The 23148-nt window shown below is 43.2% G+C and overlaps 1 long non-coding RNA gene across 1 annotated transcript in view; it reads right to left on the reverse strand.

Annotated features, from left to right (window-relative positions):
- Nucleotides 1-332: 332 nt before the first annotated feature.
- LOC140001340 (uncharacterized) overlaps nt 333-23148 on the reverse strand; it is a 39339-nt gene continuing 16523 nt past the window's right edge. The window contains exons 2-3 of the long non-coding RNA XR_011806512.1: nt 2908-3086; nt 333-465 (exon numbers count right to left, since the gene is read on the reverse strand). This is a non-coding gene — a long non-coding RNA (uncharacterized lncRNA). The remainder of the gene's footprint in view (nt 466-2907; nt 3087-23148) is intronic.

Raw genomic sequence — 23148 nt, forward strand, 5'->3', positions numbered from 1 at the left:
CCACATAACCCAATCCTCCTCCTCATGATTATTCCCATTAATCTCAGTACAGTCCCTAATTGCCTCCTGATGAATCAGGAGCTCATGGTGCCAGGTGCTATACAAATGCAGGACATAAAGGTATCTTCAGAGCACTCAGAACCTGCAACGCAGGTCAACAGGGAATGCAAAAAATGTAATGGGAAACAGGAAGAAGAATTGAGCTTGGCTGTGGCCAGGTGATTTTGAGCACAGCAGCATCCAGTGTGAAGCTATTGTGGGCCTAATGGGAAAGAAGAGATTACGAAGACATCAGAGAAGGATGGTGGAGGTATGCTACTTTATTACACCATGATTGCCCCCCAAACACAACAGGCATCAGGGACAAATATATGAGAACACGTACTTGAAAGGTATCCAGGTGAGTAAAGGTATCTTGCAGCAGGGGAGGGTCCAGCAGAAATTGAGATGGGATGCAGAAGTGACCTTCAACACAAGGGTGAAAGTAATCATAGAAACAGTTAGACAAGAAGGTAAGTAGGCTGGGTCTGCTGCATACTGAAAAGGAATCTGCTGAAGATGTAAAAAGGATAATGTTATTACCAATGATAGGAAAACAATCTTCTTCCTTTTTATTGTTGTTATTTTTTTAACTCCTTGCTGAGCATATGCTGGCAGGGCAAGACACTATTCAGTAGAGTACAGGAAAAAAAAAACAAAAAACAAAAAAAAACCAAGAATGGCAGTGGACAAAGATGGGAATTACCCAAAGGAGAGTCTAGGTTACCCAGAACCTTCACATGACTGAACAAAATGTTGCTGAGACCAAACATTAATTATTTTCTATTGATTTGTTCCAAAATCCTGGCACTTCTGTTTCTTCTATTTATAGTTATGCTGGGAGCACAAAACAGTCATACACTTCTTGAGTATCTTCATCCCTCTGTGTCACAGGCACAGGCTGAACCCACCCCCACATTACTCCATCCCATGGTTTTACAAGAGGGTGAGAGTTCTGCCTGGAACAACCTCGCTCTGGAGTCCTCTCCTGCTGTGAAATATCTCGTCCCTTCCCAGAGACATGGATCACAGCAAACAGTACATTTGCGAGCAAAAATGTGCTAAGGGCTAGGATAATTCTTTGCCAGGGTTAAGAGGATCACTAAAGACAGGGCTTGCCTCTTCCTCCCAAAGCTGCCCTGGAGCAGCTGAAGATCTGACCCATTGCACTAACATTGTGAAGTTTCACACTCTCTCTTGGGATTAGGTCTTTTACATTCAGCATAGCTTCTACTGTCTCCTCCATTGCTCCCTGGCTTGCTCCTCACATTATTTTATTAATTTCACCAATGGATTTTGACTTTCTCAAGTTTATTTTGTCATAGCATAATGTCTTCTTTCTTCCGGGCTGCCTTCCAAACACCGGTTGTTGAAATTGGCTCCTAAATTTTAATTAAAGGAACCTTTTGTTTGGCCCATAAATTAAAATGTTCTGAGTTCTTTTTTTTCTGTCCACTTCAAGGCATGGAGCCAAACATGAATACTGAAAACTGTCCAGACGTATCCTTCTCTTTATGCTCTTCACTCAAGTTCCTCCCCCAAGAGACAGAGCTACTGCCAGCAAAGTCCCCACCACAGTCCTGTGACCGGCCACTGGAAATACTCTCTCTGGAATGACTGACCTCGTGGCAGGGCAGTCATACCAATGAAAGCAAGTCAGCACACTGAATAACAACCTGGGCATCGCTATCCTGCTCTTGAACTGCTGGACATTTTAAGGAGTAGTTTTCACAAACTAATTGGGTTCTGCAAGGCTCCATTTTAGGGCCAGTCCCCTTTAATGTTTTCATAAACAACTTGGATGCAGGACTTGAAGGCATACTAAGTTAGTTTGTGGAATACAATAAATTGGGAGGAGCTGTTGACTTTGTTGAGGGAAGAGAAGCCTTACAGGACCTGAGGGAACGGCATGGAGCTGGGACAGGGGAGGGTCAGGCTGGGGGTTAGGGAAAGGGTCTGTACCCAGAGGGTGCACTGGGACAGGCTCCCTGGGGCAGTGGTCATGGCACTGAACCTGCTGGAGTTCAAGAAGTGCTTGGACAACGCTCTCAGACACATGGTCTGACTTTTGGGTGGTCCTGTGTGGAATCAGGAGTTGGACTCAATGATCACAGAATCATAAAATGGCTTGGGTTGGAAGGGACCTTAAAGATCACCTATTTCCAGCCCCTCTGCCATTGGCAGGGATGACATGCACTAGATCACATTGCCCAGGGCCTTGTCCAACCTGGTCTTGAACACCTCCAGGGATGGGGCATCCACTACTTCTCTGGGCAAAGAGAGATCTGATCGTTGTGGGTCCCCCAAATCAGGATATTCTGTAATTCTATGATTCAAGGTGTCCACAGGGACAATAACACACATCTGCTGGTTGAGGTGAATTTCCATTAAATGTTTTGTCTTGCTCACAGGAGATTAGACGTTAGGATAAGTCATCTTCCTGATTTTTTAGAGTTTTGTAAGCACCATGATTTGAAGGAAAAAGGGACAAACAGTGACAAAAACACCTCCCTTACTTTTTCCACCTCCCTCTGTCTGGCATCTTTAGCTGTAGGAAGGAGACGCTGCAAGGAGGATATAAACAGCTTAAAAGATCAAACCACTTCCACGCACAGGATAGCTGGGATTTAATGAGCTCTCCAACTGAGCTCACCACCTCCCTATGGCACCCCAGTGCCTTTGCTGGCTGTCACGCACCACCTCAGGGGGAGAAGAATCAGATTTTGCAGCTCCTGGGGCATGTCCTCAATGGTGATGAGTTGCCCTATTTCACCTCCCTGCTTGCTTCTTGAGGGTTTTATACCTTTCCACAATTTTTTTTCCTCATGAACCTTTGAGCTGGCAATGCTGCAATCTCAACCACCCTACCTTTTCTTGTGGTGTCCTTTGTGTCCGTCCACTGTGGTGTCCATCCACTGTGTCCTTGCCAGGGGACTGTGGATGTCTCACAGCTCCTCCTGATGATTGCACAATGCCCACAGCAGCCTAAGCTGCAGTAGTGCTGTATCAGGGCCGAGGTTTGAGGCCTTCAGAGCAGGTGGTTGGTCCTGGGGAGAGGCGAGGAAGTGACAGCCAGGGTTGAAAACAAAGTTTTGCTTTCCCTGTTTTGCACACTGTATTCACAGCAATAAACTCAAAGATAAAGAAGTAATCATGGTAGTATACATCTGAGTCAAAGCCTGGATCTTCTGCATGAAAGAGCAACACTTACTACTTATTTAGCAAATGACAGTTTGTATCCTGACATAAGGAGGCTAATGGAATCTGCTAGCAGACAAAAGTTCAAGCATCCTCACCCCAAGGTTTCATCACACCCACGACATTATCCCTTCTCCTCAAGCTGTTTCTTCTCTCTTAAAGTTTTGTTATTTAATATACAGGGTCAGATTCCCTACTGGCACTCTAAACTGTAATGACACTAAATGACAGGAGGCAATCTGGCCTATTTTATAGAGCATGAACATGGTTTAGCAGTCATTGACAAGCAAAGTTTAATGCTTGGTGGGATATGCCACAACACAGACTGGGGAGGGACCTAAAGAGGAGGAGGGAGATGGATACAGGGAGCAATTAGCATCATAGTATTTAACTGTGCGGTCCCACCAGGTTCATCTGTGTGTATCTGTGAAGAAGCATAACTGTCTCCCAAAGGTATGGCTGAGAAGAGATTATCTCTAGAGCTTCACATCCAAGCTATGGAGGCTGGAGTGCCATTTAAGTCACTGCCAGATTTGCACCTTCTGCCAACATTGTGGAAACAGGCCCAAACTGGGTAGGGTTTAAGACCTTTGAAAAACCTGAGTGCACTGCATCCTACTATACTTGTTGGGTAACAATGGTGAAGGTACTTATTGAGATCAAGACAGTGTGGCATAATGTGATTTTAATTTTCAAGGACTTTAGAAAACACAAAATAATAAATTACATATGTAATTTGTACCTACTGCATGAGGGCCAGGTCCCTGCAACAAAATAGTATGTGATTATGTGATACTGCACAGAACCCAAGTCAAATAAACATGCACACTTTACATTTGGGAAGAATGGGAAGATATGCAGGTGCTCTTCTGATACTGCCCCACTTTATCCACAGCCAACAGTACTTTCTGAGGTGCTGAGGAGCAAGAAGGTCTATCCCCTCCTTCTGCCTTTTTCCCATCTCAGAGAAGCTAATGTGCCAGGACGTGCAGATGGGATCACTATGACTATTCCAAATCTGTCCACTAAATTTCAATGAATTCCATGAGCCAGGATTAGCCATACCTAGTCACAAATCAGACCTTACAATTCATTCCTTACTGATCTTAATGTGGCATTATAACTCAGAATGCTGGAAATCCTACCTTGCAAGGAAGTTTTGAGACTGGCAATCACTGGGCTGTCTGAAGGTCAGTAGATGTTAATTGAATTTTGCCCAATATTCACCTTTTCCTAGCTGTACTGTCCTAGGTCAGCGTAAAGGATCTACCATTCCCACAAGCTCCAGTAACAGATATTTGGTATAGCTATCACAATAATTCTACAGCTATTTCTACATCTCTTTATGAGTATCCCATCCAGGATACTTTTTGCCTTTGGGTTCTGCTTAGGACAGGATGGAAACAAAGAAAACAAATGGCAGCAAAAGAATGGTGTTTACACAAGCAAAATGTCAATTGAAAGGAATAATTTGAATTGCTGTGAAATTAAATGGGTGTAATAAAATAATAGGGTGTAATAAAATACTGTGAGTAGGTACCCACACATATGTATATACATGCAAAAAATCACAGAATCGTTGATGTTGGAAGGGACCTCTGGGGTTTGTCTAGCCCACCTCCTCTGCTCACAGCATGTTCACGTAGGTCCATTTGCTCAGGAGTTTACCCAGTTGGGTGTTGAATACCTCCAAGAATGGAGAACCCACCACATCTCTGGGAAACCCTTTTACAGAGTTCAACCACCCTCACAGGAAAAAATAAAAATAAAAATAAAAATTGAGTTTCTTGTATTTCCGTTTGTTTGCATTGTCTCTTGTTATGTCACTGGACACCCAGACACCACTGTGAAGAGTCTATCTTTTTTACTGTCTCTTATAAGGTATTTATACGCACCGATAAGATGCCCCTGAGCCTTCTGTTCTCCAGGCTGATCAGTCCCATCTCTCTCAGACTCTGTTTATATCAATCTCTTACTTATTTTTGTGGCACTTCACTGAACTCTCTCCAGCATGTCCATGTCTCTCTTGTACTGGAGAGTCCAGCACTTGACACTGCACTCCAGATGCTTCACCAGAGCTGAGTGGAGGGGAGGGGCAGGATCACTTTCCTTGACCTGCTTGGGATGCTCTTCCTGGTGCAGTCCAACCATCTCATCTATCAAACATTCTTTCCTGTTTTGTTTCTTCTGCAGATTTGTTGAGGGTGTCCTCTGAGCCATCATCCAGGTCATTAATGAAGATATTACACAATGTTGGCCCCAGTATTGACCCCTGGAGTACCCAGATAGCAACTGGACTCCAGCCGGACTTCATGCTGCTGATTACAACTCTCCAAACCCAGCAGCTCAGCCAGTTTTCAGTGCCCTTCACTGTCTATTTACCTACCCCATGCTTCATCAAATTGTCAATGAGGATGGTATCAGAGAGAGAATCAAGAATCTTTTTAAAGTCAAAATAAACACATCCACTGCTTTCTCCTCATCCACTGAGACAGTCATTTCTCTGTAGAAAGCTATCAGATGGGTCAAGCATGATTTGCTTTTTGTAAATCCATGCTGACTACACTCAATCACCTTCTTCCCCCTGACGTATACATATATATAAAATACACCAATTGAAATTGTTCCACATATATACACAATCCAAATAACCCCTTGATTGCTAAGCCTTAGACACCATTGCAGACAAATCCTTAATAAATCTTGCTTGACCTATAATATCAGTTGTTTTTTTTTAAAAAAAAAAAGTGTTAGCATGAGCAGAAATATTGGGCAAGTCATGGATGCATCACTGGATGAATCCGAAGTAAGCCAACATCCAGAAGAGTATCCTTTAGCAGTCCTATCTAAAGGAGAGAGATGCTACATGTGAACTCTGGGCCAGACTCAGAGATTAGTGCCAGTCAAAGATCCAGACACAGGGCAGCAGGAGACCAGCACTGATGTAGCGTTGCTGCAGCAGGGGCTGACAGCCCCAGGGGACTGACATGGGGCCCTGGGCTGTGGGCAGGGTGGGGGGAGCCCCAGAGGAGGTGGTCAGGGCCACCGAGACCTAATTGTGCACTCAGGGCCCTGAAATACACTGCAGAAGACAATCCTGCTCTGCTCTGCTTTTGCCTTCCAAAACACTGCGATAATCATTTTATGGTAATAGTTCTAATTAAGTCAATTAGGCAAAATTAGACGAGTACCATAAATGGCAGGTGAAAATTATTTACATTATTCTACTGCCTGAGGACTCGTAAATGCACAAGAACGTAAATATGTTTAAATGCAGCTGACAGTGTTTGCAACAAGTGAAGACAGAAGAATACTGATGAGTGCATAAATATGTATCTTAATCATTTTATTTCCATTCAATCATTTCAGGGAAGGGAACTCTGCAAGTGAACTATCATTATTTAAGAGACTTAGACCTTATCCTCATCAAAGACCATAAGAGAAATGTTCAGCCTTTTACCAGCCACCCATTTTTTTCTAAGAATTTGCAGCAGTGGACCAGAGCTCTGCTCAGTAATGGCACTCAGGAGCTATATAAACCTGTTTGCACCTGGAAAAAGACACTCACAAAGTAGTTTTTGCATCAAGACAGTTAGCCTGGTTGGTTTGCTTAGTTTTTGCTCTGAGTTAAACCTGTGCTAAGGCACCACATGGGCTGGCAGCTTCCTGGGGTCAGCATCCTATAGCATCAACATCCTACAGCATCAGTGGGGCAGTGACTGATGGCCCTGGGCTGGGATGAGAGTGGGTCCTGGGCCACGGGGGAGGCCCCAGGGAAGCCAAACAGGCCAGTAAGACTCAGTACCATAATTAGGACCCTGGCATGGTGAAGTGTTGGGAGAAATAATTCAAGTGCCTATGCCCTTTAGAAAGCTTTTATTTTGAAAGGCAAAAATCTGGAAGCAAGAGCTCTCCTGTGGTTTCAGGGAATGTAGCATAAAAAAGGTACATTACCAAACTGGCACCTGTCTTGAAATATTACAAAAGCCAAAACTGTTCTTGATGTCGGTAAGCATTCTAGGGCTAGACCTAAGATGTATAAAAAGCTATAATTAAGAAAACTGGAAATAAATCAGATGCTCTTGGGATAAATGTGCTTGCTGCTTTCATCTTACCACTTTGTGAATTATCACTGGTGGTGATGGGTCCTCCTTTCTGGGGGATCACGTGGCAGGACTGTGTTTCAAGTGGCAGGGGCGAGCAGACCCTCCATCTCCTTTTTCTACCTACGTTTGCATCGCACTTGATAAATCACATCAGTGGTAAATACCCTGACAGGTTCTGTTTTCTCCGAGTGGAAGGAGGTCACGCTGGTAATGGTTGTGTTTGAAAGGAATGCCATTACAGAGCATGGAGAAAGCTGACAGTGGTTTGAGGAGGAAAAATGTGTCTATAAACATAAAAATATCAATATCTGTGTGCCATAGAATATTATCAAAACAAGTAAATAAAATTTGTTATTGCAGTATATAAAAAGTGAAGGTTTGAATCACCGTTATTAGAGCTGATGCACATTCCTTTAAGTCATTTTTGCTTCAAGAATATACCGATCAAGACTGTGTGCCCTAGTTACTGAGTGTAAGAAAACAAAATAATAAAAAAAGTTCCCAGCAGCCTCTGAAACATGTAATAATAAATACAAAAAAGGAGTATTTAGCTATGGCAATGCTTCTTGGGGTAAGGATACATGGATCTCATCTCATCATTAACAAAACATTAGGATCTGGACACACAAACAGACACACAGACACAACGGCCTAGCTTTACAAGATTCCAGGAACCCTGACCGTGATTCTTTCAATGTAGCTCAGTTTGGTTTATTAATGCTGGTGGCTCACACTCAGTTTGGCATCCACCATAACACCCAGTCCACTTTAACAGGATAGCAACTCAGTCAGTGCTCAGCCCGTATCGATGCCTGGGGTTATTTTTACCCACCTGCAGAACTTTGCACATACATGTATTCTACTGACTGTCATTAAGTTTTTTCTTGGCCTAGTCACCAAGGTTTTCCTGGACCGAAGCTTTGCCTTTCAAGCACATCAACCACATCCCTTATTTTGTAGTATCTGCAAATTTTCTCAGGGTGGAATTTTTCATCATCCAGCTCATACCTAAGCTATTAAATGATGTTATGTTATCATCCAGATCTCTGATGAAATTATTGAACAATATCAGCTTCAGTAATAGTCCCTCAGTTAATCCATTTGTTAGTGTTTCCCAACAGGACGTTTACCAACTGTTTAGTTTTCATAGGAGTCTGACCAGGGCTACACTCCGTGCTGGGACATGCCCATAGCAAATGTGAGAGCTGGAATGGAGTGACACAGAATCTACCCTTCACGATGGGCCTCAGAAATTTATCAGACTAGAGCAACCACATTTCTTTGTCTAGAAAAGTGCCTGGATTGCTCAAGTCTGGACACTGAGGCAGATTATCTTTGTCATTGTAATTGAAAACCAACAAAAAGACCCAAACAAAAGGGGACACTAAACTGTAAGGGATCAAGCCCAGGTGCACGGAGTACTCCAGAAGCAGTGGGTGTTCTGTCTAGTTTAATTTAACCTCCTTGATTACCTGGCAGGATAGGTAGGAAATACATTAATCAAGGAGTCTGAACTGGGAGGTGATAAGGCCATAATCATAAATATATGAGAACTATGTAAAAAGTATTCCTTTGGGATTTAGGAAGGTTAGGAATACGAATAAGAATTAAGATGAAATTCAATCTGGAAATACACAAACCTGAGATAAATAGCAGCATAGCAGTTTCAGGGAGCTCACTATCTAATAAAAGGTGACAGATGGCCTAAGAGTATTTGACTGACCTCAGGACAGCTGGATGGATTAGCTGGCCATCTAAAACCTCTCCTACCTGTATCTTGCTGTGATTCTTGTTTTCTCCTCACTTTATTTCTTCTTCTGATTCCTTTTCTTTCCAGCTGCTTTCAGTTAGAATAGAGGAAGTATTATGTCTTAGCCAGCTAACATTGCACTTTTTGCAAAACTGTTGTAAGCCCTGGATAAGAGAGGCAGCTAAAAAGCAGTGGCTAAGCAGTTCAACACCTGATGCTAGCAAGAGGTACAAGCAGAACAGTGCACACATCCTGCATTTCTCCAATAACATAATTGCAAAGAAATAGCATTAAAGAAATGGCGTATATCATGACCGTATTCTTCTCTGCCTTTCCATGTTTTCCCCTTTTTGTTTTGAAGGAAGCAGGATACTGCAGGAAAACCAGCCCGTTTCATGTAGCCTTTGGACTTTTTTCCAAAAAGGCTAATAATTACAAGCCTTAATGTTTCAAAAAGACTGTCAAAAAAGGACATTTTTCTTATGAAAACTTAATTGAGCTGAGGGTAAAAAGGAATACTCTTTGAATAAGGAAGCTAGATAAAGCATAGGTGGAATTAATCTCTTTTTCTTCTTTTCTGTATCAGTAATAAAAGATTTACAGTGCTTTGGTGGTGATTGAAGACTGAGCTTCATGCATTCAAACCCCCAGCTTTGTTTCACTGCTTAATGCAGCATAATGACAGGGCTGTATTTATACCTCTGCCTCTGTGCCAATAAATACAAAGCTGACCTGATCACTGCAGGTAGCTTCTTACACATTAGAAAACACCTGCTAGCAGGCAAGGGGGAGAATGAAAAGGAAGATGAAATTTTCATCCTTTTGATAAGATAAAAAAGCATCCAGGAAGTTTAAGTGCGATACGTTCAGCTCTGAAGGAAGAAGCAGTTTCACCACCACAAGGAGAAATTGTGAACATGAAGTGCTACTCAGTGGCAGGCAGCTGCCCATGCTGTCAGGCCTGAAATGGGCACCGATACCAGGATCCTTGATCTGTCTGTCTGTGTCTGTCTGTCCCCTCACTGGCCAGGGACAGCGTGCACACACACACACACTCACCCAGCACAAGATTTGCACATCTTGTCATCCCTTGGCTGCTTCTTGGCTCTTCTCTGGGCCACTTGCACCTCCCTTTCTGGACCCTGGCCTCCTCCCAGTGAAACAACTGCTCTGGCATCTTTTTCCCCGTGGTGCCTGTTCTGCCACACCCTTACCCAAAATGTGGCATTTCTGACTGTTACCTGTGTAACCTTGGCCTTGCATGGCACTGCTGACGTGGTCACCTGCTGGCTTTGCCCAGCTCTGCCTCCCCAGAGGCCTGCAGTACTCCCCCAGCGACCTGCAGAGCTGGGGTGTTTGTCACAGAGCCCCTTGGCCACCTGCATGCCCCAGGTGACCCCCTTCTCACCCTGGTGTGGCTGAGTCCAGCAGTTCGTCCCCTTGTGCCCAGCAGCTTCTCATGCCCTCACCTGTGACCATTCCCCCAGGCTGGGACCCAAGGCCCTACAGGGCCCTGCAGCCCTAACAGAAAGTGCACACAGACTTAGGGAAGCATGATTAACTCTAAGCAGGATTTCTGCGTACCACTATTTGCACTGAAGAAATTCTCCTTCCCTTCATGAACATTTCTTGGCATGCATTTTAACACTGCCATTTAACACGGCAGAGACAACAAAAATGTACTGCACAGAGGCTCAATTTTGCTCAGTAACATTTGTCTGAAATACTCAGAGGACATAAGAGATCTGATCACCCTGAGTCCCAGGAACTGGAGATAATATACCTTTGAGGACATGAACTGTGGTGTCCATCAGCAGCATTTACCTACCGCTGTCAATGAATGCCCCTGTTCTTGCTGACTCTGTGCACATGCAGCTCCTTGGTGTCTTTTCCACAGCTGTGGGGATTAGTGCTTTCAGTCCTATGTGGAATAGGATTTGCCGAAGCAGACTGTTTAACTTCTGCCATGGAGCAGGAGGTCTGTCACGGGCCAGCAGCTGGAAAATAAATCTCATGCAAAATTGTGCCTAAAGGGCAACTGTAGAAGTCTGGACAGAGAAAATGGAGGGACTAGAGACAACCGCAGGGAAGAAAAGCGTTAAATGCAAGGACCTTTCTCTGAAAGCATACCGAGTGAAAGGCTTTCCCCTGAGTACACCCTGCCTGAAAAGGCTCGGTATTTTTAACCTGACCTTCACAAGTAGGCAAATAGGCTCACGGGGGGGTTCAGGGAAAAATTCTTTTGCTTTCTTTTCCCACTCTTTAAGTCTTGGATTAAATGACTTGCAGTTTGGTAGGCATCAAAACTAATATTTCTTCACAGCACTAAGAGGATAACTTATGCCTAAAGATTTTAGGAGGTCTTAGAGATATTAATAAATTGAAATTTTTGAAGCTGGTGTTATATCCAGAACATATGAGATTTATGAAGTTTATTATAGTTGTATCTGCATTTTACATTGGAAAGAACCCAAGTAGAGAGGCTGCAACTGGCATATCAGATATCTCTGAGAATAATGGTGTTCCTACGGAGTGAGGCAGCACCTGGACCCTGGCTTCACCCCCATCCTTTTTTGTAGGATCAGGCTTTCTTCCCAGTTATGCAGTACACATAGTTTCCTCCCTGATCTGAAGCAACTCTTTTGCTCAGTCACCTAGACATGGTCTTGGGATGCTGAACTGCAGTCCCTCTCTTCCTCTCTCCCACAGACCATATGCAGACTGGCACCTACAGATCGGGGAAAAACTGGTGGCAGACGAGTTTGGCTCAGAGCATGCTTGTGCATGCAACAAGGAAAAGGCCTGAGAGGCTGCTAGGAAAAATGAGAGCCAGGAGTTTCAGAACAACTCATTTGATCCGTATCTCTGACAGGTACCAGGTTGTACTGGGCTGATGGTTCCACTTCAGCCCAGTTCTACAACCACTCTCATTTTACGTGCCTTTGGTTTTTGACATAACAGGTACTGATGGTCCTGCTGGAAATCCTGACACCTGAGTCACTAAAAGCTACAGTAGGCAATGTGCTTGAGACTGGATCTGGACAAATGCAACCTGAGATCAACCAAATCTATTAGTGAGTGGTTGTGACTAAGAAAATCAAAGCAAATGAATTTGTGAAATGTTTTTTCCTGAGGTATTCCAATGAAGGAGTCTCCTGATTAAGTCTGAAAGTTCCCCAGGCAGAGTGTTGTTTTGTTGTTGTTGTTGTTGTTGTTGTGTTGTTGTTGTTGTTTTAAAAAGGAGTAAAGGAAATCTAAAACAGAATTAAACATTTCACTGAGGGGAAGACAAGTAATTTGGTTAAACAAAAGTTATTATTTGTCTGCTTCAGTTATTACATTCAGCAAGGGGGAAAAAAATAAGGCAAAAACAAAACAAAACAAAAAACACTTGGATTTGACCCAAAACACTGGTAAGTAGATAAATGTTTGAATAACACACTATATGAGAAAATACATGGAGGAGGACCAGCTCTGAGATAATCTGGCCAGAAAGTGGTGTTCAGACCATGAACTGGGCCCAGGCTACAGACCAAATATGCAGCCTGCTTTCTAAGGTCAATCAAGCTTTTAATCCAATTATGCCCAGAAGTACCAAATCTTGATACAGATCATGGGAAGAACTAATTTTAATGATTAAATTACTCACCCATAGTAGGCGCCCTTAATGCATCCCACAGTGTCCCTGAAAACTATTGTCTGTGTTTGATTTCAGAAACCCTATTAGTGGGATTTTTTCAGTTTCTAAAGAAGAATTGCAAAGAATGGAGATTAAAAAGGGAAGTAACACAGCATTTTGCAATGTATCAGAAAGAGTTCTTTTTTAAAAAAGCTGAAAGCATATTCAGTTCCTTAAATACTTTTGTAATTATCAGATTGCTATAATACATAATACTCATCTGAAATCCCAGCTTAATTACTACTTTTCTGTTGAAATTTAATTTTGTAACCATAAAATATTGTGAGGCCTCTTGATTGTATTTAATATCCTCACACTGATGCTCTGTGTATACACTAAGCAATGCTCACACAAAGCAATGCTGGAATACACTTTCCAACTGCTGCCACATTTTATGCAAGGGAAATGAGATTCCTTTTTTTTTTTCTTAATTTAATCTCAGTTCTATTTAGTTATAGTTTTAAGAATTGTTTTGTTTTTGAAAGATGTGTTAAATAGAGGTTTTCAGGCAAATCATTCACTATGGGTTTGAATTCTGGACCAGATATTTTAGGCTATGAATAAATTTGTAAGTGCTAGCAGCACCAGAATGTTAAAGACCTGGGAGACAGGGATGACAAAGAATTTCCTTTTGTCTCCCCAAGAAGAACTGTAAATGGAAGGGTTCTGTGGTTCTTTAGGCATCTTTGCTATTCATTTCATGTGCATGGGTTTTGGGAGGAAGAGTAATGGGACAACTGCTTGTGTTTGCTATTTTTCTGTCTTACTTTTTCCTTTGCATTATTCTAAACTAATTTTCCTTTCTTCTAACTAGTTAAATAGGAACATTTGATCCAGTGGAGGATGCTGTGATGTTGAGAAACTTTACAGAAATGACTCCTGACCACAGATATCTGTGGTTTTGGAGCATTCAACTTGAGAGAACTTCTGCTACAGAAATCTGGTTCATCACCACTGTCGTGGTTTAACCCGGCCGGCAGCTAAACACCACGCAGCCGTTCGCTCACCCTCCCCCCTCCCTCTCTGGGACGGGGGAGAGAAATGGAAAGTGAAGCCCGTGAGTTGAGATAAAGACAGTTTAATAAGACAGGAAAATAATAATAACAAAATAATAATAAAAATAATAACAATAATAATACAATGGTGATAATAGGAAAGTAATAATAGTATGTACAAACAAGTGATGCACAATGCAATTGCTCACCACTCGCTGACCGATGCCCAGCCTAACCCCGAGCAGTCCGGCCCCCTCCCCCCGGCTAGCCACCCCTATATATTGTTTAGCATGACGTCAGATGGTATGGAATACCCCTTTGGCTAGTTTGGGTCACCTGTCCTGGGTCTGTCCCCTCCCAGCTCTTACTGCACCCCCAGCCTGCCTGTTGGCAGGACAGAGCAAAAGGCTGAGATGTCCTTGGCTTAGTATAAGCACTGCTCTGCAACAATTAAAGCATCGGGGTGTTATCAGCACTCTTCTCATCCTAAGCCAAAACACAGCATTCCACCAGCTACTAGGAAGAAAATTAATTCTGTGCTAACTGAAACCAGGACATCTATCCACCCCTTATTCCATACCATTTATGTCATGCTCAGGTTACACTCTTTTCCATACATTCTAATTAGTCACCTATAGTAATCATGGTAGTGATAACATACAGTATAATATACTATTTAACATGGTACAATTCAGTTCATGGGCTATTCTCACCCAGTATTAAATCTCCTTGAGGTACACACCGGACCTCTCCGTTCTTTTGCATCACCCACCAAGTGTATCCAGGTCCCTGAGCGAAAACAATTCCACGAATAGGTTTGCCTTTTCCTGAGGCAGGAGTAGCCCAGACTGTTTTACCCAGCATATTTTTTACATGCACTACAGGAACTTTATCCCCATCTACAGTACGTAACAGGTTTGATTGGGCAGGTCCAGCTCGGTTGGTAGATCCCCTAGTATTGACTGACCAAGTGGCCTTTGCTAAATGCGTATCCCAGTTTTTGAACGTCCCAGCGCCCATTGCTTTCAAGGTAGTCTTTAACAGGCCATTGTATCGTTCGACTTTTCCGGAGGCTGGTGCATGATAGGGGATGTGATACACCCATTCAATACCATGTTCTTTGGCCCAAGTGTCTATAAGGTTGTTTCGGAAGTGAGTCCCATTGTCTGATTCTATTCTTTCTGGGGTGCCATGTCGCCATAGGACTTGCTTTTCAAGGCCCAGGATGGTGTTCCGGGCAGTGGCATGAGGCACAGGATATGTTTCCAGCCATCCGGTGGTTGCTTCCACCATTGTAAGTACGTGGCGCTTGCCATTGCGAGTTTGAGGGAGTGTGATGTAATCAATCTGCCAGGCCTCTCCATATTTATATTTCAGCCATCGTCCTCCATACCAAAGAGGCTTTGACCGTTTGGCTTGCTTGATTGCAGCACATGTTTCACAGTCATGAATAACCTGTGCTATAGCATCCATGGTCAAGTCCACCCCTCGATCACGAGCCCATCTGTATGTTGCGTCTCTACCTTGATGGCCTGAGGTGTCATGGGCCCATCGGGCTATAAATAATTCACCTTTATGCTGCCAATCCAAGTCCACCTGAGCTACTTCAATCTTAGCAGCCTGATCCACCTGCTGGTTGTTTTGATGTTCTTCAGTAGCCCGATTTTTGGGCACATGAGCATCTACGTGGCGTACTTTCACAGCCAGGTTCTCTACCCGAGCAGCAATATCTTGCCACAATGCAGCAGCCCAGATGGGTTTGCCCCTACGCTGCCAGTTGTTTTGCTTCCATTGCTGTAACCATCCCCACAGGGCATTTGCTACCATCCATGAATCGGTGTAGAGATAGAGAACTGGCCATTTTTCTCGTTCAGCAATGTCTAAAGCCAGCTGAATGGCTTTCACTTCTGCAAACTGACTCGATTCACCTTCTCCCTCAGCAGCTTCTGCAACTCGTCGCGTAGGACTCCATACAGCAGCCTTCCATCTCCGATGCTTCCCCACAATACGACAGGACCCATCAGTGAACAGGGCATATTTCTTTTCATTCTCTGGTAACTGGTTGTACAGTGGGGCTTCTTCAGCACGACCCACCTCCTCCTCTGATGATATCCCAAAGTATTTGCCTTCTGGCCAGTCCATGATCACTTCCAATATTCCTGGGCGACTGGGGTTTCCTATTCGAGCCCGCTGAGTAATCAATGCAACCCACTTGCTCCATGTAGCATCAGTTGCATGATGCGTAGAGGGGACCCTTCCCTTGAACATCCAGCCTAGTACCGGCAATCGGGGTGCTAGGAGGAGCTGAGCTTCAGTACCGACCACCTCCGAAGCAGATCGAACTCCTTCATATGCTGCCAATATCTCCTTTTCAGTTGGAGTATAGCGGGCCTCAGATCCTCTGTATCCCCGACTCCAAAACCCCAGGGGCCGACCTCGAGTTTCCCCAGGTTCTTTCTGCCAGAGGCTCCAGGTGGGGCCGTTCTCCCCGGCTGCAGTGTAGAGCACATTCTTTACATCTGGTCCTGTTCGAACTGGCCCAAGGGCTACTGCATGGACTATTTCCTGCTTGATTTGTTCAAAGGCTTGTCGTTGTTCAGGGCCCCATTCAAACTCATTCTTCTTACGGGTTACTTGGTAGAGCGGGTTTACAATCAGACTGTAATTTGGGATGTGCATTCTCCAAAACCCCACAACACCTAGGAAAGTCTGTGTTTCTTTTTTGTTAGTTGGTGGAGACATAGCTGTTATTTTGTTGATCACATCCATTGGGATTTGACGACGTCCGTCTTGCCATTTTATTCCTAAAAACTGGATCTCTCGTGCAGGTCCTTTGACTTTATTCTGTTTTATGGCAAAACCGGCTTTCAGAAGGATTTGGACTATTTTCTTCCCTTTCTCGAAAACTTCCTCTGCTGTGTCACCCCACACAATAATGTCATCGATGTACTGCAGGTGTTCAGGAGCTTCCCCCTGCTCTAGCGCAGACTGGATCAGCCCATGGCAAATGGTAGGGCTGTGTTTCCACCCCTGGGGCAGCCTATTCCAAGTATATTGGACTCCCCTCCAAGTGAAGGCAAATTGTGGCCTGCACTCTGCTGCTAGAGGGATGGAGAAAAATGCATTAGCGATATCAATTGTGGCGTACCACTTGGCTGCCCTCGATTCAAGTTCATACTGAAGTTCCAGCATGTCCGGCACTGCAGCACTCAGTGGTGGCGTGACTTCGTTCAGGCCACGATAGTCCACTGTTAGTCTCCACTCGCCATTAGACTTTCGCACTGGCCATATGGGGCTATTGAAAGGTGAATGGGTCTTACTGATCACTCCTTGGCTCTCCAATTGACGAATTAGCTTATGGATGGGAATCAGGGAGTCTCGGTTAGTGCGATATTGCCGCCGGTGCACAGTTGTGGTAGCGATTGGCACTTGCTGTTCTTCGACCCTCAGCAACCCCACAACAGAGGGGTCCTCTGAGAGACCAGGCAAGGTAGATAATTGTTTAATGCCCTCTGTCTCTAAGGCAGCTATACCAAAAGCCCACCGGAACCCTTTTGGGTCCTTGCAATATCCTCTTCTAAGATAGTCTATGCCAAGGATACATGGAGCATCCGGGCCAGTCACAATACGGTGCTTTTCCCACTCATTCCCAGTCAGACTCACTTCAGCCTCCAATACAGTCAACTGCTGAGATCCTCCTGTCACTCCACAAATATAGATGGGCTCTGGTCCTTTATAGCTCGATGGCATTATAGTACATTGTGCACCGGTGTCTACTAAAGCCTTATACTTCTGTGCGCGTGATGTGCCAGGCCATCGAATCCACACAGTCCAATAAACTCGATTGTCCCTTTCCTCCCCCTGGCTGGAGGCAGGGCCCCCCTAATCCTGGTCAGAATCTTCTTCGTTTCTGTGTTTGAAGGATTGTCTGCTGGAAGTTGGAGCAGCAAACTTTTCGGAGAATCCTTTTTTCCTGATTGTTTTCTTTTGCAACTCACGTACCCGTGCCTCTAGGGTCGCGGTAGATTTTCCATCCCATTTTCTCATGTCCTCTCCATGGTCTCGTAAGTAAAACCACAGGGTGGCACGGGGTGAGTACCCACCATATCGTCTTCCTTGTGTGGGTGAACGCCTACCCCTGACAGCTGAGACACTGCTTTGTACAGGTGCGGAGGAGAATAATCTCTCTTCAAGTTGGTGAAACTTTTCAGAAAGTGTTTTCTCCCAGGTGTTCTCTTTTGGTCGGTGGGCACTGGTTGGTTCAGGTGGGGAGGACAATAGATTCTCTTCAAGTTGGTGAACCTTTTCAGAAAGTTTCTCCACAGCTGAGACGCAGGCCTGTAAGGAAGAGGAGAGACTTTCTTCGTACTGCCGGAGTTGTTTAGCCGCTTCATCCACTGTGGGTTCCTCATCCTCTTTCCAGGCCATTATTGCCAATGAGCTGGCATATGATGATGGTGCACTCCGTACAAACTTCCGCCACATGGGTCGTGTACACTTGACTTCATCTGGATCTTTGGATGTTTGTGTCTGGTCTGGATCCTCATAAATCACTTCCCGTACGGCTAATTCCCTCAGGTACTGGATTCCCTTCTCCATAGTGGTCCACTTGCCTGGTAGACATAAAATATCTTCCTTGAAGGGATACCTTTCCCTCACAGCTGAGAGGAGACGCCTCCAGAGGCTGGTGGGTCGTGCTCCATCTGCAATTGCTTTGTCAATGCCGGCGTCTCGAGCAAGGGATCCCAACCGTCTGGCTTCCCTGCCGTCTAATTCCACACAATTGGCTCCAGAGTCCCAGCACCGGAGCAGCCAGGTGACAAGCTGCTCACCTATACAGCGACCAAAATCTTTTCGCACATCTCGTAGCTCGCGCTCGTTTAGGCTTCGGGTACCACAGGACAACCACACATGTAGAAAAAACACCCCAATGGACTGGCACACCATTCTGGAGATGGTATCTGGTTGTCAGATACCACAGCAGAGGTTTTCATGCTGTGATAACTGTTCACTCAGCCTGATTTGAAGAACTCGTTATCTGAAGGCTGAAACATTTGGAGAAAGCAGTGTGTAAACTCATGGGGAAGGAAGGAGCAGAGAAGAGAAATGAGATATATCTCGTCAAAAATATTTAATTAAATGAAAACCAAAGACACCATAAATTTGTCTTTAAACAGAGGAGCAATGACACAGAGAGGCAGGAAAGTGGAAGGCAGAATACAAAGCTGGACCCACTAAGCTGGATAAGAGATGCAAACCTTAAAGTCTTTGACAAGCACACTTAGGCCTGGAACTAGGTACAGATATATTCAAGCAGATGTAACAGTATTTGGCTTCCAGAGCAATGCTTATATCCATCTTGAATGGAAAAAGCATCCTAATAGTCTTATGTCTAAGACGGTGGAAGGAATTTCAAATCAGATCTTCTGCTCATGAGTATTCCACTCTGGTTCTGGTGCTTCCAGCAGAAGTTTTGTTGCTAATTACTCTTCTCAAAATCTTCTCTGTTCTTTTATAGTCATTATCTTCAGTATTATTTTCTTTCTTTCTCACTAACTTGCTTGAGAGTACATTAATGCTCTTTAAGTCAATTCAGGAGCCTTGTATACTAGGCCTCCTGGCACACCAACATGTTTTCCCTTATTCTGAATCCCTCCTCTGATCTTGGTTGCTTCAGAGGGCAGCCCACATTCATGAACATCAGGCACAGACAAGACATGCAGTTTTGGCTGCAGGTACCACAGGTGAAGAGAGTACTGCACGCAGCTAACATAGAACTGCTCATCAGTTCTCTCTATGGAGGTTATGATTATCTTACAGCAGCATAGCTGCATGGAGAGCTGCTTCCTCTGCTTGTTCTGTCAGAAGAATGGGTTTTATAAACCCAGGCAGAACTCTTTATGGTAAATCAAGATCTTTTGACAGAAACCACTTCAGGAGCAGTGAAACAAGACATGCCACCATATCTGAAGGGACAGCAACCCTCTGTTTAGGAGGCTGAGACAGAAAATCAGCAGAGGTTAGGCTAAAAACATAATTTCCTGCACCCTGTTGAAATTTCAACTGCCCCTTATATTTGACTTTAAACACAAGAAATAAATATTACACAGATCACTGTGAGTCCATTGTTTTTAAAAATACTTATTTTATAAGTAGAATGGATGAATCATTTTCTCTTATTTTGTCCATGTTTTAGACCATAAGATTTTTGAGAGAACAAAGATTTTAGTTTGACCTTGAAGAGGTTTATGCATAGTGCATCTCCAAATTGTGCCATGACCAGTAGGCAGTAATATAGTACAATAGTACAATATTATCACCACTGTAGTGTACATAGTACACTGGCACACAGTACAAATATTATCACCATCCTGAAAATCTGTTAGTTGTTCTGAAGCAGTCTTCAGCACAGTAATAATTTACTTCAATTTTAGGATAGTTTCTATTTAGCATGTTCTTCCAACTGGCAGCATTAAAGATGAAAAAATCAGTGGAAAGGATTTGCTGAACCCCAGTTCTGTTTCAAATATAGCAGTTACATAAGTGAGATTCCCATTAGAGTTCTCTTTAACTTCAACAAATTGTTGCCTGAAGAGCTTATGCAGCATGAAAAACTTTCATTACAGCTTAGCAGTTAGGTTTACCACCACACAAACTATCAAAGTCTTGTTATATTGGGTAGCAAGGGTCAGAATTTGAAAACAAATAGAATAAAAGAGGCTTATTAAGTAATAATAAACTCTTTTTTTCCCCTCTTTTTGAATAGAAAAAAAAAAAAAAGCAAAAAAAAAAAAGCTTATTCTAAACATAATGTCATCCAGTTAGAGAACATTATGAATAAATAATATGCCAGCATTACCCTCCTAGGAAGTTTTCTCACCTAAAAACATATTCCTTTCAAATTCCCATGATGTTATATTTTTGTCAGCATTATCTAAGCTTGGAAATTGTGCATTTTGTATTCTTCTGACTTCATGTTGAGAGAAAATTCTCTGAGAATCTTCTGAAAAGTTATAGGAGCACATACTGAAAAAGCATTGGCAAATACAGCAACTATAAATATAAAAGTCCTTCTTCTTCTAGGATGCAGTCTCTTTTTCTTAAGGCTAGTTTTTATTTCAAACTATGTTCTTGCAGCTGTTTCCTTTCACTGTCATTCTTGCCATCATTTGCTTATTTATGGTATTCTGACTCACCACCTTGCTGTATATCTTAGCTATAGTTTTGTACTTGGACTTTATTGGGATAATGGTTCGAGGAGTACTGTGTTCTAAAGACAACATTAAAATATTTGCAAACTTTGACATAAAAACTTATAAAATTTATTTAATGGCTAACTAGTGCTGAACTTTTCATATTAGTTTATAGGTCTGCAATTGGTAATTATATGATATTTAAGATTTTTTAGGAGCCAGGCACGATATGTGAAGCTATTGTGTTTTCACAGCAAGCTAGTACTACAGCCAATTAGTCCTTTTACATGAAAATGTTTCTGACAACAAAACAACTGTTCCCATGAAATAAAGAAGCTCAATTTGCCCAGGCTGTAAATCTTGAGCTTGATTGACTTCAGTGTCTAAGAGTGCAACCTCTGATTGACACCTTTCTGCAAGCTTGATTGACACCTTTCTGCAAGCTGGGTTTTTCAGAAAGTCCCTCTCCCAAGTGAATCTCAAGAATGTAATAGGAGAATTCTCCATTGGCAGCCTTTTCCAAAGAGACAGTTGTGGAATAATTGCTGGAGGTGAGTTATTGAGACCGAAGGTATGTCCGTATCTTAAGAGAAGGTTCAGCGTTAAGGAAAATTCCAGGGTGAGATGTGGCAGATTTACAAAGAATCTATTCCATGATATTCCCCTTGGCAACATAACCTGCAGTTTTAGATATTGGCAACACCAGGGGAGCTTGGTGTGCTGACTCTAAAGAGAAATAGCATGGAGGGTGGAACAAAGACCCTGCATCCAGGCTCTGTGATACCACCACAGGGATGGGGAACCTGATGGTACTATGGAACTGATGGACTGTATGGCCAGCCCTGAGACAAACTGATAACAAAATCATGTCCTCTGGGTGAAGTTAGCTCATTACAATCTCATTACAATGCCAAAACCTCCATCCCAATGGCTTCAAGGTGTGACCACCCTTCACTGAGCATGAGCTCTGAATTTCTCTAAGCCTATACCTTTAAAGCTAAAGCAAGAACATTTTATACCAGTCATAACGAAGATATGTATGACTACAGTCACTCAAACTCCACCTAAATGTAAGAATATAGTATAAAAATGGCTCAAGAGAGGACAAATGTTAGGGAAGATACCATCACAGACAAGTCAGGAGGACATTGCTGACTTCTGGGATCAGTCGACAGGCTGAACCTCTCTTTCCCCCCACAGGGATTCCAGTTGGGTGAGATTCAAACCCTTGGTTATACCAAGTGCTCCCTCAGGAAGCCTAACAGTCCCTGCAGAGTTGTTTCATAAGCTAACTCATTTGCAGTTGGTTGTGTTTGTCGTATGCTTGGTATTTGCACATGCTTTACATCAGTGTATTTATCACTGACAACCCAAAAGAACTCGTACTCCTGTTGCTTCAATAAACTACACCAGTCATTAATCTACTAGACTGAAGCTGTATTGTGCTATTTGTGTGCCTGTGATCATGGTAATTCAATATATTGAATGCAACTGGACTTTAGTGCTGAATTGGGCATCACTCCAAATCTAAGCCCTGCCACCCCCAGCCCCTCTGATATCTGAGGGCAAGCTGGAATTCAGGGGGATTTAGGTCCTGCCAAACTTCTTTACCCTTTAACACAACAGACAGTAAAACAAACTTACTGCATTAGCCTGGTGCTGGCTGGCACGAAACTCACAGAAAATATAATGCCTTTGAGACTTCTAACCCTCTCTCAGTGTAATTGAATTTGGCCTACACACTTTAAATTATTAGAAAGTAACTTTCCACACAATCTCAATACACACACACGTGACACAAAGTGTGGCCATATAGACACTTTTTTTTTAAAGGAAAACCAAATAAAAAAGCAACATTTCCATCAACGCTTACCCAATCTGGAAAATGCCTTTTGTTTTGTTTTCATAAAAGGAATTTGTAGTTATTCTTAATTCCAAGTAGTTGCAGAAAACCAAAACATGATCTCTTGGTAATTGTTATATGCTGAGTCAGTGTGAGCATCCATAGGCTTGGTGTCCGGAATGGTTTCTAGACCGTATTTCAGTGTTTTTTTTAATGATCACAGTCAAAATTGATTCCTTCAGTTAGAGCATAAAATAAATGACATGCAAGATAAATGAAATGCTGCTGTGCTATGTCAATAGCAATGGTTTCTAATCCTCAACATGCAAGCCGTTACGACCACCA

This window comes from Anas platyrhynchos, chromosome 1 (assembly GCF_047663525.1).
Source record: "Anas platyrhynchos isolate ZD024472 breed Pekin duck chromosome 1, IASCAAS_PekinDuck_T2T, whole genome shotgun sequence".
Lineage (NCBI taxonomy): Eukaryota > Metazoa > Chordata > Aves > Anseriformes > Anatidae > Anas > Anas platyrhynchos.